This window comes from Ceratina calcarata, unplaced genomic scaffold (genome assembly GCF_001652005.2).
Source record: "Ceratina calcarata isolate Rehan_Ccalc_2016 unplaced genomic scaffold, ASM165200v1 scaffold321.2, whole genome shotgun sequence".
NCBI lineage: Eukaryota > Metazoa > Arthropoda > Insecta > Hymenoptera > Apidae > Ceratina > Ceratina calcarata.
Genome location: NW_017154760.1, coordinates 403,187 through 417,628, shown reverse-complemented (window position 1 = coordinate 417,628; position 14,442 = coordinate 403,187). Strand labels below are relative to the sequence as shown.

Below are 14,442 nucleotides of genomic sequence, written 5' to 3'. Positions count from 1 at the left end.
GTTACTGCTGATTACCATAAGAGTACATGCAACTTTTAAGTCACTATAACTTTTCAAAAAACCCATGAATTGATTTAAAATTTTGCAGGTATCTTTTTGATAGTAATAGGAATCTATAATAACAAATTCAACATGCTAGCATTGTTTAAGTGAATAGCCTATACATCCTTAAATCAAAGCGCACTTGTTTACGATTCAGTTAAATCAGAAAGTGTAAAAAAAGAACGCAAACGAATGAAAACTTGTGTCTTCTTGGAAAATCGGCAAGCGTTGAATCGAATCGTGCCATTAACGCGAGCCACTTTTTCCCAGTAAACTCGAAGGTATAAAACTGTAGAGTTTAGTTCGTGTACCGTCTACTTCTGGGCCGCTTTCAAAGAGACCGAATAAAAGGAGAAGCGAGAGACTAATTTGTCTCCCCTTTCCACGAAACGGGTCAGCTGTAAATGGGTTTAAATTACGAAAGACAGAAATTCAAGCCAAAGCAAGCGAGCGAAGAGTAGACTGTACAGTAAACAGTAGAATAGTAGAGCAAACCAAGAGAAGTTCGCATAAAGAATAAAAAGCCGCGCGGGCGACGGATGACCCGTCCCTAAAAAAGACGGTGCATCCCATCGACCTTGGAATCCCTCCCGGAGACAGATGACCCGTGCGCGAAACGCAAACAAGGGAACGCGAGAGCACAGTCATCAGCTAACCTACATTTACCATCGAAGAGCAGGGCAAACGACTACGTGTATACAGCCGAAGGCGGTCCAGGGACCATTGCACCAGCGGTTATGAATGGAGAAACTTCTCGCGTAAACGTTAACACGGCAACGACCGCATATAATCGGCCGGCACGAAGGATAGGAATTCGGCGAGTCTCGTTACATACTCCTGCGTGCTCCTGCGATAAATCTGAAGAAGTTCTACATATAGGTCAAGTTTTCTGCCACGAGTCATCTCGGTTTGGATTAATGCGACGTCGCTGTGTTCGGTGACTCATGTACAATGACACGACGTATGCTACAAGTGGGTACATGCCTTTCTGAGGGTAACTGAACGAACGTGAGTTTTAGCAAGATCTGCGGCTATCGAGCCTCTCGCTCTCTCGGTCCGTTCCGCGACCGTTTACCCGACGCATACATAAATATCGGTGTGTGCGAAGAACGCCCGTCCCTCCCTCGTCGTGGGCACGTACATAAGTATGTACAACGTGGCTGAAGGTGGAGTGCGCATTCCTCCGTGTAAATATACGAACCGGGCGGAGGAGGAGGAGTCGTGTCGGTGAAAGTGGCCAGTAGCTAGGGTACATATATACCGTAACCGGGGGGATGAGAGAAAAGGAGGAAGATGAGGAATACACGTACACGGAACGACCAACACCGAGAACAATGAAATAAGCAACAGGTACGCGTATATACACGCCGGGTGTGTACGTGTGCTCACGCACCTGTGCAACGGTGTGCGGAACCGTATGTACCTCGTATATAGGCTAGGTTCACCCTACGCTAGGTATCAAAGCTCGATGCACCGTCTCTTTTTCTCCCGCCCTTCCTTTCCCTCCACAATCGTTCACCCCTTTTATCACCCTCCCTGCCTCTTTTTCGCTCCGAAGGCCCGTCCGTCGTCCTTCTTCCCTCCACGCGGATGAATCGCAAATGCGGCCGTCGCCGCTGGACATACGTTAAATTGAGCGGAAGGAACGAGCTCAATGCCAAGGTTCTTCCGCATTTCCCGCCCGAGCCGTTTCAGAGACCAAGAAAGCAGGGATTCTTTACCCCCGATATACCATATTTTTATATTAATAAAAATCTGTATTCCTGTGAGTAGACTCGTTCTTTCGACGCACAGAAACACGAGAACAATGCTTTCTGAATTCAGAGAGGTTTCATAAAACGTAGAAAATAGGTTTGTCGATGCAGCGATTTTTACCGACTCATCCGTGAAACGCGCATATGATGTAAGCCATTTCAGAAGATATACCGCGGGCATAGGCGAGCATAATATCATTGTTTGCGGATTGGCCGCATTTTACCACTCGGGTAATTAATTCCATTAACTTACGGCGAGCTCAAATAAAAGCTTGTATCGGCACGGAATTGTAACGCGCGGCTACCAATTCTCTATGTATCGAATTAATGAAGTTGGTAACCAACGTTGCCAGATTCTGACTTCCCCCGCGGTCCCCGCCGACAAAAGTTAATTACCGCGGGCAGATAGCATGGGCGTGGGCGTGATTAATTATCACGGCGGAGCGACGAACTGGCACCTTTACCGGCATATGCAGAAATTTATGGAACAGGTACTTTGTGCTGTTTGGGAAATAATACACGGTTTAATTACGAAACAGCGTCGCGCGCGTGCTCCTGAAATTACGAGGAAATAAAATTACGGTAACGAACGAGGAAAACATTACAATAGACACCGTCAATGCCTCAATTCAAACGTTCCTCTCCTTACCACGTCACGTGAGGTCAAATTAAAAAGCGAAGTAGAAAAGAAAAATCCGACGTCTGATAATAACACTTGTACAAATATTGTGTGAACCAAATCTACTGAAACATCAGCGAGGACAACTCAATTTACGAATCGAAATCCTAAATCGTGTGATCTCGGTGACGTTACCAGTTACGATACAGATACAAACGTATCGGTGACTGTTTGAAATGAGCACGCGTTTGTTGTGGTTATACACTTGCTGTATCAGAGTGCATCAAGTACTGTTATGCGTCGGCATGCGTGACGCAACAGGAAAGAGTTGGTTGAACTTGCCGGAGAAATTATTTGGAACTGGTATTATTCGCGTACATCGCGAACCGAGATAAGCAAATGCGTTTTAAAAGACATTTTCGCGTTTCCTAGACCCGTTACGCATCTACGTGTCCGTTTCTGAGTGGAAACGCGGCAATAAAGGGAAAAGTAATTTTGCGAAGTGTTGTTTGCACGCACGTAATTCATATTACTATTGAAACTGTTTTAACGAATTTTGAATACTGGTCTAGCGATATTAAATGCATATGTATATATATGTATATATCACTGACTCGCTATAATTTAGTAGAAATAGTAGATGAATTTATATCTCCATGTTTATCAACTGTGATGACTGCGTTAATACCATGGTCACGCTTTTAAACCACGTTACGGTCCTCAACTTCGCGTGTGTGTAAATTTTATCTCCGAGCGCGATAAATTCGATGGTAAAATTGGGAATCGAAAGTAATTCGAATAAATAGAAAAAAGGACGTGCATTCGATATTGAAAGTAAAACGAGTAACGTGAGGTCCAAAGAATTAATTCAAAGCAAAATTGTAAAACCTATTGCAATTATTGTAACAATAAGGAAATCGTGGATATGTACTAAGATGTAATAAGGGATCTATTATGATTGTAATCTTTAATCAACCACGTAGTTAATTAGCAACTCATAATTAATTCCTCGCAGAGGATAATATCTCATTTACCAACACACGAGGGAACTAACTTTGAATTAAGTCTTCCACTGACTTAAAGCTTCGCGTGTTCTCATTAACATATAGAATTTCTTACCTTTCGCAAAAACTCCGCCCCGTTCATTTAGACACGTCGTGTTGCACTCGATCAATCTTCCACCCAAACGATTTCCGTGGAATCTGAAACAACAATGAATCGTCGATCATTCGAAAAAAGTACACAGGTAATCGACGAGTTTAAATGATAAAAATTAGAACGCCAAAAGATTTTGATCAGTCAATCCTGGTTCACCCTAAAAATTTTCTAAGCCTCGCCAGGAGCTTCAGGGGAGCAATTAAAAAACTAATCATTAATTAAAGCAGAGCACGAAACAATAAAATTAATCGTTTGTATTATCTCCTCATGAGCGCGCGTAATTATATTAACGCAATTAACGAACCCCTTCGCGTTCCTCGAGCAAGACGCAACGGGGCTCGCTTATGCATGGCCGAGGGAGCATCGAGACGCGCGTTGGCCGCCAGCGTCGAGCAGCTGCGCGAAACAGCCGGCTGGACTGGTATACCATAACATACGTGCACGCACACCTCAGGTATAAAAGTGCATTAATGTTCCTCACGGACTTCGCTCGCGACCGTGTTCGTCTTCCCATCGTGGCAAACCCCCCGGATCAGCCGAAAATTGATCGGGGGAACCGATAAGGATCCACAATTTGCCCGTACAAGAAACGGACTCGCTACAGGGCTCAACGTTAATTCGAGTGTCGGATAATTATCGAATCACGTAGCCGAGAATATATTTTTTTGTACGCTTCATAACTGTACTCTGGTCACCTCGATTTTCACGCCTATTTAAATAGTCGATAGAAAGATGTAAATGGTAATCGTGAACCATGAACCTGTGCATTATCCCGTATCATCAATTCCAAATATTCTATCTTGTTAAAAGAAAAGATCTCTTAATAGCCGCGCAATCCAGCAATTCAAATGCGACGTGCGGGTAATTACGCTGCTATCTGATTCCCGTAACCCTTTCTGCTTCCTTGCGCAGATCCCGAGAGAGCGATCTAATTTCAGAACGAAAGGGTGGCAACACAGAAGATTCATAAACTAGAAAAAAGTATGTACAGCCGATGATTTCGAAATTTCGAGCTGTGGCAAGCGGAGGTTCGACGGTCGATGGGAGCTGTTCATCCTGCTGTCTCCCCGCTCGAAGGACGAGCGCATACCGGAAATGGCTATAGTGACATGCCATCCGTGCTATAGGCGAGGAACGAGAGCGGGGCCTGGTGTTCAGGCCCACATGTGCGCCGGCACAGCTGTTCCTTCGTACTTGCGTTCACTGCTCGCCACAGGCTAAATTCTCTTTTCTACTTTTACAATTTATGTATGAAAACTAATGTGCATAGCTCGATTGCAAAAATCAAGTTTTTGCAGTAGAAAAATGGTAATAACTATGTTATTACAAATAACAGGAGAGCAAATGGGAATGTAAATAGATGGTGTTCGTGTATCTGCACGGGGTTAATGAAAGTTGAGAGAAAAAGAAATGGAGCAGTCTAGCTCGGTTAGAGATCAAGGTAAAGTGAAAGAGACAACGCCGAGCGACAATTTCTATGTATGTGGAGCACGAGTAAAAAGAATCGGCGAAAAAGGAACCGGGAACGTAGTAAAAGTTTCCACCGTCCCGACGTTTAAAAGATATCCTTGTCACTTTCTTTCTACTCATACTTTCTCCCCGCAGAATTCAACGTCGGTGCATTCCACCTTGCATACATTTGCCCACCGTCGCATTATTTGTTATTGTTAGAAAACAGTTTCGCGAAGTGCACGAAATAAGATCAGTGAAATCGAAGGTCTAGAGCAATGGGAAATACCATGGCTGGTGATAAAAATGAATTTGAAATTTCGACGATCGTGGCAAACGTTTCATCATCGCCTATTAAATTCGCGATTAGATACGATTTATTGGCCGGCGATCGATGAAATTTGCAACGACATATCACGATCTCGAATAGAATTGATAAGAAGAGAATGGAAATTTTATTGGTCGAGAATGAAGCGAAATAAGTCCGACCACGAATTTATATCAGAAACGAGAAACGTTCGAAAACTGTTCCTCGAATTTTATATGCTTCATCATACTCGTCATCTCCTTCGTTATGAAGTTACGATCAATCAGAGCCGAAACATATGACATAGAATCGTGTAGCAAACTGACGAACATAATTATGGTTGAAACATTGGAACGGCCGTCGCGATCTCGAGAGAATCGATACGGAAACGTAATTAACGTGTGCCGCACTATTTTCGTATTCCGATCCGCGTCGAAACCAGGCGCCTTACGACGGTCCTCTTTGGGGAACTTTCCGCGTTCGCCGAATCGCGGTCGGTAACTAGTTCCCTTCTCGGATGCATATGCCGCGTACTATGAGCCCAATTCCGCCAGAAACGATTGCTTCCCTTTTCGACGTCCTGACGTATCGCCGATACTGCAGCTACCTTCCATTCCCGGCTTTTCTTCCCCGCGATCCCACGATTTTGTTCACGGTATGGATCTCCCACCCACGAGCGAGACGAAACGCGGTCTCTATCTCGCCTCGTCTCTCTCTAGCCACGCCACGTTCGCACGCTTTCTCTGTCCCGCCCCGTAGCACAATGTCTCTTCTATTTCTCTACACCCTGTTCTCTCGCCGCTTTATTTCTCTTTACGTTTTCATCGTGTCCGCAGCGGTGATAGTTTTATTTGCGCGAATCGAAAAATATTAAGCAACCAGCATTATATAATGGGGACGCACACGTCCGCCTCGCTCGAGCCGAATTGTCCTCGATGCCAGCGCGGCACTTACTTTTTAAATAAGATCGAACGCTCACAATTTCGCTCGTTTTCTAAATCTTGTGATTACCGAAAGGAAATGCTTTCGAGGGTAGGTCGAAGCGCAGAAATAGTAAAGCCGAACCGGAGTCTGCTATTGAAAGCGGCCGCGCTAGAAGCTCGAGGCTTCTTGAAAATTTAATGCACCGAGTGTAATTATATTTAGCGTCAGCTTACATCGATTTTCAAGAGAACCATGAATGCTCCGAGTTATTAGAAATTGCTACAACCACGTCTAATAAAATCTCTGTTACGTATTAGAAATATTACGGTTGAAATAATATAAAGACGAAGAAGTACCGTAAATATGAAAGCAAAAGGTTGCTCAATCGTGGCAGCTCCGAAATTTCATCGTAAGCGTTCCGGAGCCACGATACGTTCGCTGTTACAAAACAGCCGGCCTTCAAACCGCTCCCACCACCAGGTCGGACCTCGGTCTCTCCTCGTGCGCCACGCTTTCGTCATCGACGAGGACGGCGACGAGTTCCCAAGTTCTCGAGGCTCGCCCGCACGATATTCTAAACGCCGGCCGTGATACAACAAAACCGCGGGGACGTCTTTACGCAACGCTATCTCTCGATTCTCTGCTTTATCAGCCACCGATATCTCGCGGCACTTTGCTACTTTAAATTCGTCAATCGCGTTATTTCAAAAATAAGATCGACTTCCATCGCCTTTCCCCCGAAGCTATTGCTTCAGACTCGGCTAAATTACGAGTCAAAAGATACTCGAAACAGACCGTTAGATCTCAAATAATTATGAATATAAATAGCATCGTGTAAGCTATATACTTTATTCAATGTTCAAAATATCGCAGACTTTATTGCTCAAATACAACTTGTACGCTGTTGCACGTTCAGACGCTCGCAAGGAACTATCCTTGCTTCGACTCGTCGCTTTCCCAGCGTCTTTTTTAGGGGGTGAAAATATGTTGGGGCCTTATCGGCCTGGCCCAAACAATATGGCCCGTGACTCGGGCATCTGGTTTCTGTCAGGCAGGCCTCTTCCTACGCAGTTGAACTCTCGACTTCGCTTACAATCGCGCGAAATAGAATTTTTCTATAGTCTTCTTATCAACTTAACGATTATAATTATGAATATTGAATAATGTTCTCTTGAAAATCATGTTCGTCACGTACGGACTCGGTCCCAGTATAGCAGGAACGTCTGGGTACTCTGGGACACGAGTTTAGATCTGGTCAGTTATTCATACAGAATCGAGTTACAAAACCGAGTTGTAAAAGGTCTACATTGACGTTGTCTTATATCACGTAGCCGGCACCGGTACCATCAGCATCAACGCAACGCTGCTTGGTCTGCTCTACCCGGTGCTGAGTCACTGCTACGTTGCCGATACACACGTATCCACGGTATTGCCGCTCCGCGTTGCCACGTTTCGCGTTCTCCACCACGCCCCTTCGTCCGACACGATAGACGTCCATCCCCACTAACGGCGAGGGGAAACGAGAAGGACGAAAAGAGGAATAAAACGAAGACGGAGAGACCATGACGACGGCACTACTGCAGAAGAGAGAGAGGAACCGAACGCGGCGATCTACAACGAGAGAGAGAGACGAGAGGCAGAAAGGAGAAAAGAACCGGAATGAAGGAGGACGGAAGAGGCGTCGCACCGCGTGTTCAAATTTCATTGCGTCGAGCCGAGCTCACGGTGCTCTCGCGTCTGCTTAGCCGCGGAATTCACGGAAGACGTCGGTAATGGAGTTTCGTGAGATAAACGGCAGCAGCGACGCCACCGCGACACCGAGGTGGCCCTGATAGGGATAGGGTTACCAACGGGGCAAAGCGTTTTCGAAACGCCGCACGCTTTTAAATGCGCGTTTGTTACGTAACGGAGGTTGCACGACTCGAAGAGCGTTCGGCTCCGGGTCTGGCCGCTTTCCTACGATCTGCGAGAGCTCGAGACGGCGAGTCAACAATTCTCGAAAGGCGCGAAAACAATCCATCCATCAGGGATGTTTACGGGCGCGCCACGCGTTGCTCTCTACTTCGGTGCGAGTTGGCCAGACTTTGGCGAGCCCGCTTTGCGCTCTGATTGCTAACGCGCTTCTTAAATCACGATCCCGAGTTAAGCTACGGTTGAATCACATTTCGCGTTTGGCGAACGGGGACGTGCTCTCGTCGCATTCGGAAAAACGCCGAGCGACGCGACCAGATCTCTTTTCTAATCTAATTTAATCCTCGTTCTCGTAACGTTCAAAAGTTTCGCATCCCAATGGTTTCATGGTTACGGGAGCCGACGCGCGGAAAAGATTGCAAATCGAAAAGGTGGGCGAGTAATAAAAAATTCAATATCGTTCGGAAGGCTCAACGACGAAATCCTCGCAAAGAACGCGAAAATAATAACACCGCAATAGGTCCGGGCAATATTTCTTCGAATTAAAAGAGAATATCGAGCGATTTTCCGGGCAAACGGTTCATCGTAGCAGCGCGGATGGAAAAAGAGGAGATCACCCCGGGTTGGAAATAAAAAGGACGACGGACGGGAAACGGGGGTGGTGCAAGGACGACGCGATATCCGAGAGAGAAGGAGGGTAAATACGTGAGAGAGTTGTGAAACGGGAACGCCGTGCGCATCGCAATGCAAATGCAACTGACCCGATAAAGCTGCATTGGGTCATAGAAAGGGAAAATACAACCTACAAACGCGGGGCTCCCGCCAAAATACGATTTTTATGGCCTCTCGGGCGCCACGCCGTTCTCTTCCGCTGTCTCTACCGACGACGTTCGCCGCCTCCCTCGCGCGCGCACACACCCTCTCGCGTTTACGTTCGACCCACCTACGTTTGTCTTCATTCTCCCTCGACTTTCTTACCCCATCTCGACACCCCTTCAACGAGAATGGAAACCCGAATGCTCGAAGGTCTCTCTCTCCATTCTATCTCCTGTTGACGTTGTTACTAGTAACGAGCGGTGGGAATTTATTTTCGAATTAAAACGTGCTATTCGTCGCGCTGAACGACACGCTGCCTTCTCAGCAGCCTCGCTAATTGCGTTGTTCTTCACCCGTGAGGAGAACACTCGAGACAACTATCACGTTTGATGTGGACCGACGATTCTTAAACCTTCAAAAGCTAACTGTTGCGCTTTCCTCATTTTCCTCTATAATACCACAGAGGGTGACTCGTTTAAATATTTATATACTGTAAGTTAAATTATTTCTCTCATTTGATGAAACGTTCAAATATTTCCGATATCAATAAAGAATAATCTAACAGAATGTAAAATTTGTATTTGATAACATCCTATATCGAATTCCTGCAGCATCAGTTTTTCAAATATTGAATGACGGTAAACGCGGAGAATTAATGCGGATGTTCAATTTCACGGGAACCGAAACGTTTCGCTGTACAATGACAATTTTGAATGGCACAAAGTCAAAACAAGTAACGGCGCGGTAAACGTAGCACGCCGGCAAGTGGGGCATAATAAATTTAGGTATCGATCGAACTGGAAGAGCGCGCGCGATCTCTCTCGGCTCGGCGCGGCTAGGCTGGGTTCGCGCACCGTAATATCGCGAACACGTGAAAATAACAAGTCCGGCATTTTCGAATTATGGACAATCTCGCAGAATTCACTTTTACGAGACAGCCGTGATCGATAGTTACACCGTGCATACACTCGGCGGCTGATTCTATCTGCCGTTCATAAACCTAATTAAATTCGAAACAAACTTCGAAATTATCCACCCGTTCGAATTAATTAAATGCATTCCAAGAATCGATCAACCTATTTTTTTATTACAACGATACGACGTGAAAATGCAAATACCGTTTACAGTCGTTGCAACGCGTATTCGTCATGTGAATAAACCATACATTGATTGCGAATTCCACAGGAAAATTCTATGTACAGAAAAATATGGTAAATATTTAAACGGTGTTCAAAACAAATTTACTTAACTGTTACCTAAAATGTTTTATTTCTCATGATAAAACCGAGCGGTCTGACCATAAACAAAGTGAACAGACGTTGATGGTACGATGTGAAAGAGAAATCTAAATTACTCGGACCCCTTTGCAGGGAAATCAGTGTATGAGCACGTGGTTCACTCGAGGTAGAAAGTGCTTAACCAGGGGAGAGAGTTCGTATATGTATAGAGACGGGCGGTGGACGGGGTTGCATGGACATTGGCCGGACATCGGAATGGGAAACGGGTTAGCCGAATGACCGACGGTCAAAATTATGGGGGTGGTGAATTGCGAATACGACGCGTCTCCATGCCAAAAACAATGCGCGCAGTAAAACGGTAAATGGTGAGGCCACCTTATAAATACGTAACCAATCCCAGGCCTATACCCTGCCTGTCCTTTCTGACCGAAATCCACCAGGTAGAATTTTTTGAAAAGATCTGAGCCTAATACTCGGCGAAAATTAGTTTGCCAGTCTTAAGCAAGTAATAAACAGCTTGCATTATCATTTACGGGAGCCTCCAGGTACAATTTTTGAAAGGAACAGGATTTGTCGGTCTACTGGAATGGCAGGAAAGTAATTTCAGTTTTTAAATGTATATGACGTTATAAAAACCGAAATTCTTGCCAACTCAATGATATACAACATCAGTAAATAATTAACAAGAACGATAGACGTAATTATACAATATCGTAAGGAGGAAAGAGCGGAATGACGAATATTTTAAATAAATAGATGTTGGACATGAAACATGAGAATGTGCAAGAAATACATCTTGTTGGCGCGCTTCTCGAATCGCGCATTTCGGTAATCGATATATACGAAACGTGCGCGCGGACGGCCGAATCGCTTTTAGACTCATTTAAAATGCATCGGGGTATACCACCCTCCTCATCCCTTCCCGTTCATACTACGTACACTGGCGCACCTTACAACGGCGGCCATTTAGTATAACTTCGAAAAAATCAAAATCAGATTCATCGAACAACGTCTTAAAAACAATTTCCTCGACGTAATGATTCTCGAAATTCCAAACTGTAATTATTATAAATGCAGAAGAAACATAATTCTGACGAAATTCTGGAAATCCGTCGTCTTTTTAATCACGAAACTAAGTTAATAACGTTTAAACGAAGTTCGCCGTTGATTTGAACGCAAACAACGCGAAACTATGTTGATTCCGTTAACTTCGTTGCGAATTATGTATTCCGGTCATAAATTTACCTCAAAAACCCGCCCCTAGCTTCTTCCAGTCGAAATGATGAAACGTCTACGGATACTGGCTCATAGCTAATTTGCAAATTATTAGTTGATACTCACTTTCTTACTCGGTTATATATCTTCCAGTAACATTGGCTACGACATCGTATTAATAGCGACGGTCAATTTCGCGGGTCAGCATTTACAATAAAGCGACGACGTCAGATTACGTAAAGTGAGAAGAGTTCGGCGACAAAAGATCAAAAGGCTAATAACGTGTAAAATTAATTTCAGTCTCCTATCGGACGAGATACACATTGCTAATTCACGCGGAACCTGCCGGGTTTTCATTAATCAAGGGTCCATTCAAGGTGCAACGAATGAGGTATCGACGGTACATCATAAATCGTATCCAGGATATAATCGAGGAACGAAATCTATACGTTCATGCCGAACAAATTTCATAACTTAAAGTTAAACGTCGACTTGTGATCAAGTGTATCATGTACTCGTGACACTCGCGTCATATTTTTCTTACAACGACGGATGAATAGAATCAGGTTGAAAATTTTCGCTATATGTGCCAAGTTTTACTCGCGTGTTCAAAATACGCAAAAGTCAAAATAGAACCGGCGTATCGATCGAGGCTGGCTCCTGTTACCAAATGTCGAAGGTCGACTCTGCTACGAGGATCGCGACGATGTTTTAAGGAATCGCTGGAAGTCAGGGTAGATTGTTTTACACCGATGCTGCGATTTCGTATATCTTACGCACCTTACGAATATTAATGTTCTCAATCCCATTGGGCCCCATTCGCTCTCCTAACAATTACACGGGCGCCGACACTCTTTAATAGTATCTCCTCGGTGTCTTACGTTTTTGTCGAGTACGCATCCAACAATGTTTACGGTATCCACGTGGCGCCACGCCCCAACCCCCGCGCGACTTAGCAAAGTCCGGATTCTCGGTAAAGTTCCTTAATCGTAGGCCAGGGAATCCCCGACCCACACACTCGTGTTCCCTCACTGAACCGGGATAAGTTAGAAGAATCGTTGACCAAATTCCCAAACCGATGGCTAGCCCTTTAAACATCTTTACAAACGACTTTCCCCACATAGTAACATCATTCATGAAGTAACAGTTTCTAAATTTTCTACACAGATATCGTCATTGAAATTTGGTAAACCCCTCAATGAGAGATGATTATAAGTATTAACGGTCACGCTTACACAAAATCGTATGTACAAAAAAGAGAGAGTTTCATATTTGTATATTCCATAAGAATTTCTTGTTCTTCGAACGAATGGTTATAAAACGAAGCAGCTCTCTCGCTAATCTCGCGATCAGAGATGAGCACGTATCCCAAAAAGGTGAAGTAAAAAGCTCGGGTGAAGAAGACACACAGTGAACGGATTCGGGAAGGTGGGAGGGCCGAAAAAAAAGACGGAGCGAGTTACATTCATCGAGACAAACTTGATCAATGGCCTCGGTCGTACAGTCGGAAGTAGGAAACGCGTACAGAGAAAAGAACGCGTATTAATAACAATTCGCACGTCTGAAAGCAACGTATATATCTGTGGCTCGGTGCAAAACGTATCAATGTTAATTCTTAACAGCAATAAGAATATGTTCAAATAATTTCCAACACAGAAATTGCTGCTGTTTCTTTTTTGATGCATGGAGTATTCATTTGTGTTTTGTCTGTCAGATCTCAGTAATCGGCGGTAATTGCTTTTATAATCATTTCTAAGTGCGCTTGGAGAATGTACAATTGCTCACAAATTCAACAGCTCGTTCAATTAATTGTACAAATCTGGCATTGGCACTTTTTGCCGCAAATATGTACACGAACGGTGGAAGGTTTGATCGGATGCACGTGCGTATAAAGTATACAGAGAATTTCGTCTGTAGACCTGTACACGGAGATACAGGAAAAAGGGTACGAAAGGAAAGGGGGGGAAAAAAAACGCAACGAAGCGCGTGATCGTCGGAGTTTCCTCCTGGTCCCTCGGCGGAGACGACGAGTAGGGAGACAAGAGGGGAAAAAACGAGGGAGAGAAATGCTAGCCTAGCGCCATCCCCTTTACTTTCTTTCGCGGAGGGACGTCAGTGGCAGCAGCGCGTACGTACATTTATTCGAAAGTTCACAAACACGCGGCCAACTTGCACTCTGCTAATAAGTCATCGGTGTTCGTTCGTTCGTTCGTTCGTTCGTTCGTTCGTTCGTTCGTTCGTTCGTTCGTCGTCAACCACCACCCGGCCGCGCCGCAACCCCCACTACGACGGTAGCTCGCGTTGTCCTGAGCCGAGCCACCCCCGACGGTTCTACACCCCCTCGTTCCACTTCCGTTTCCCCTCGTTCCATTTCGGTTCTACTTCGTCCCAACCCCGACTAAAATCGTGTACGTACGTAGAACCCCGACGCGCATATACACGACCCGCCTGTCTGTATGCGAGTTCCACCCTTGTCGAATTCAAACTCGACCCACACAGCCGTGGCGTTTTCAGGTACACGCGAAAACTACATACCCCGCGCGTTCGTATGATTTTCTTGTACAGAGGTGTACGTGTACGTATGAAGATCGTTTCGCTGTGTACAAGCAGCTCGTACAGCTTCGCCGTAACCCCGTCGAGTCGTACGTACCCTACACGTTTTACCTGTACATGCATGTAAGTTTTTGCAGGCACACTTAAACGAGCGGGGCTTCACACGGGTGCGCGCGCGCGAGCGCATTAAAGCTTCGCAGCGAAGTTTCACCAATACCAAGAGAGCACTATGGCAAAACGTATACGCGGACAGATACAGGGAGCGTACCGGGGGGTCGTTCGTCCTGCTCCGACCCACGGAGGCTTCTCTCCCTCTGACCGGGTTACGCTTCCAACCATGCTATCTCGTTCCCCTTGCTCACCCTCTCTCTGTCCTTCCGCTTCAATTTCTATCTATTCCCGTCTTCGTCGTTTTTTGCCCGCCTCTGTCGGGAACTACTACTTCGTCAAAAACTA

At 45.2% G+C, this 14,442-nt stretch overlaps 1 long non-coding RNA gene across 2 annotated transcripts in view; it reads right to left on the bottom strand.

Annotated features, from left to right (window-relative positions):
* Window positions 1–14,442, bottom strand: part of LOC108624622 (uncharacterized) — a 46,787-nt gene that overhangs the window by 13,967 nt on the left and 18,378 nt on the right. For both annotated transcript variants that reach the window (XR_001916597.2, XR_003389127.1), the window contains exon 3: window positions 3,535–3,617. This is a non-coding gene — a long non-coding RNA (uncharacterized LOC108624622). The remainder of the gene's footprint in view (window positions 1–3,534; window positions 3,618–14,442) is intronic.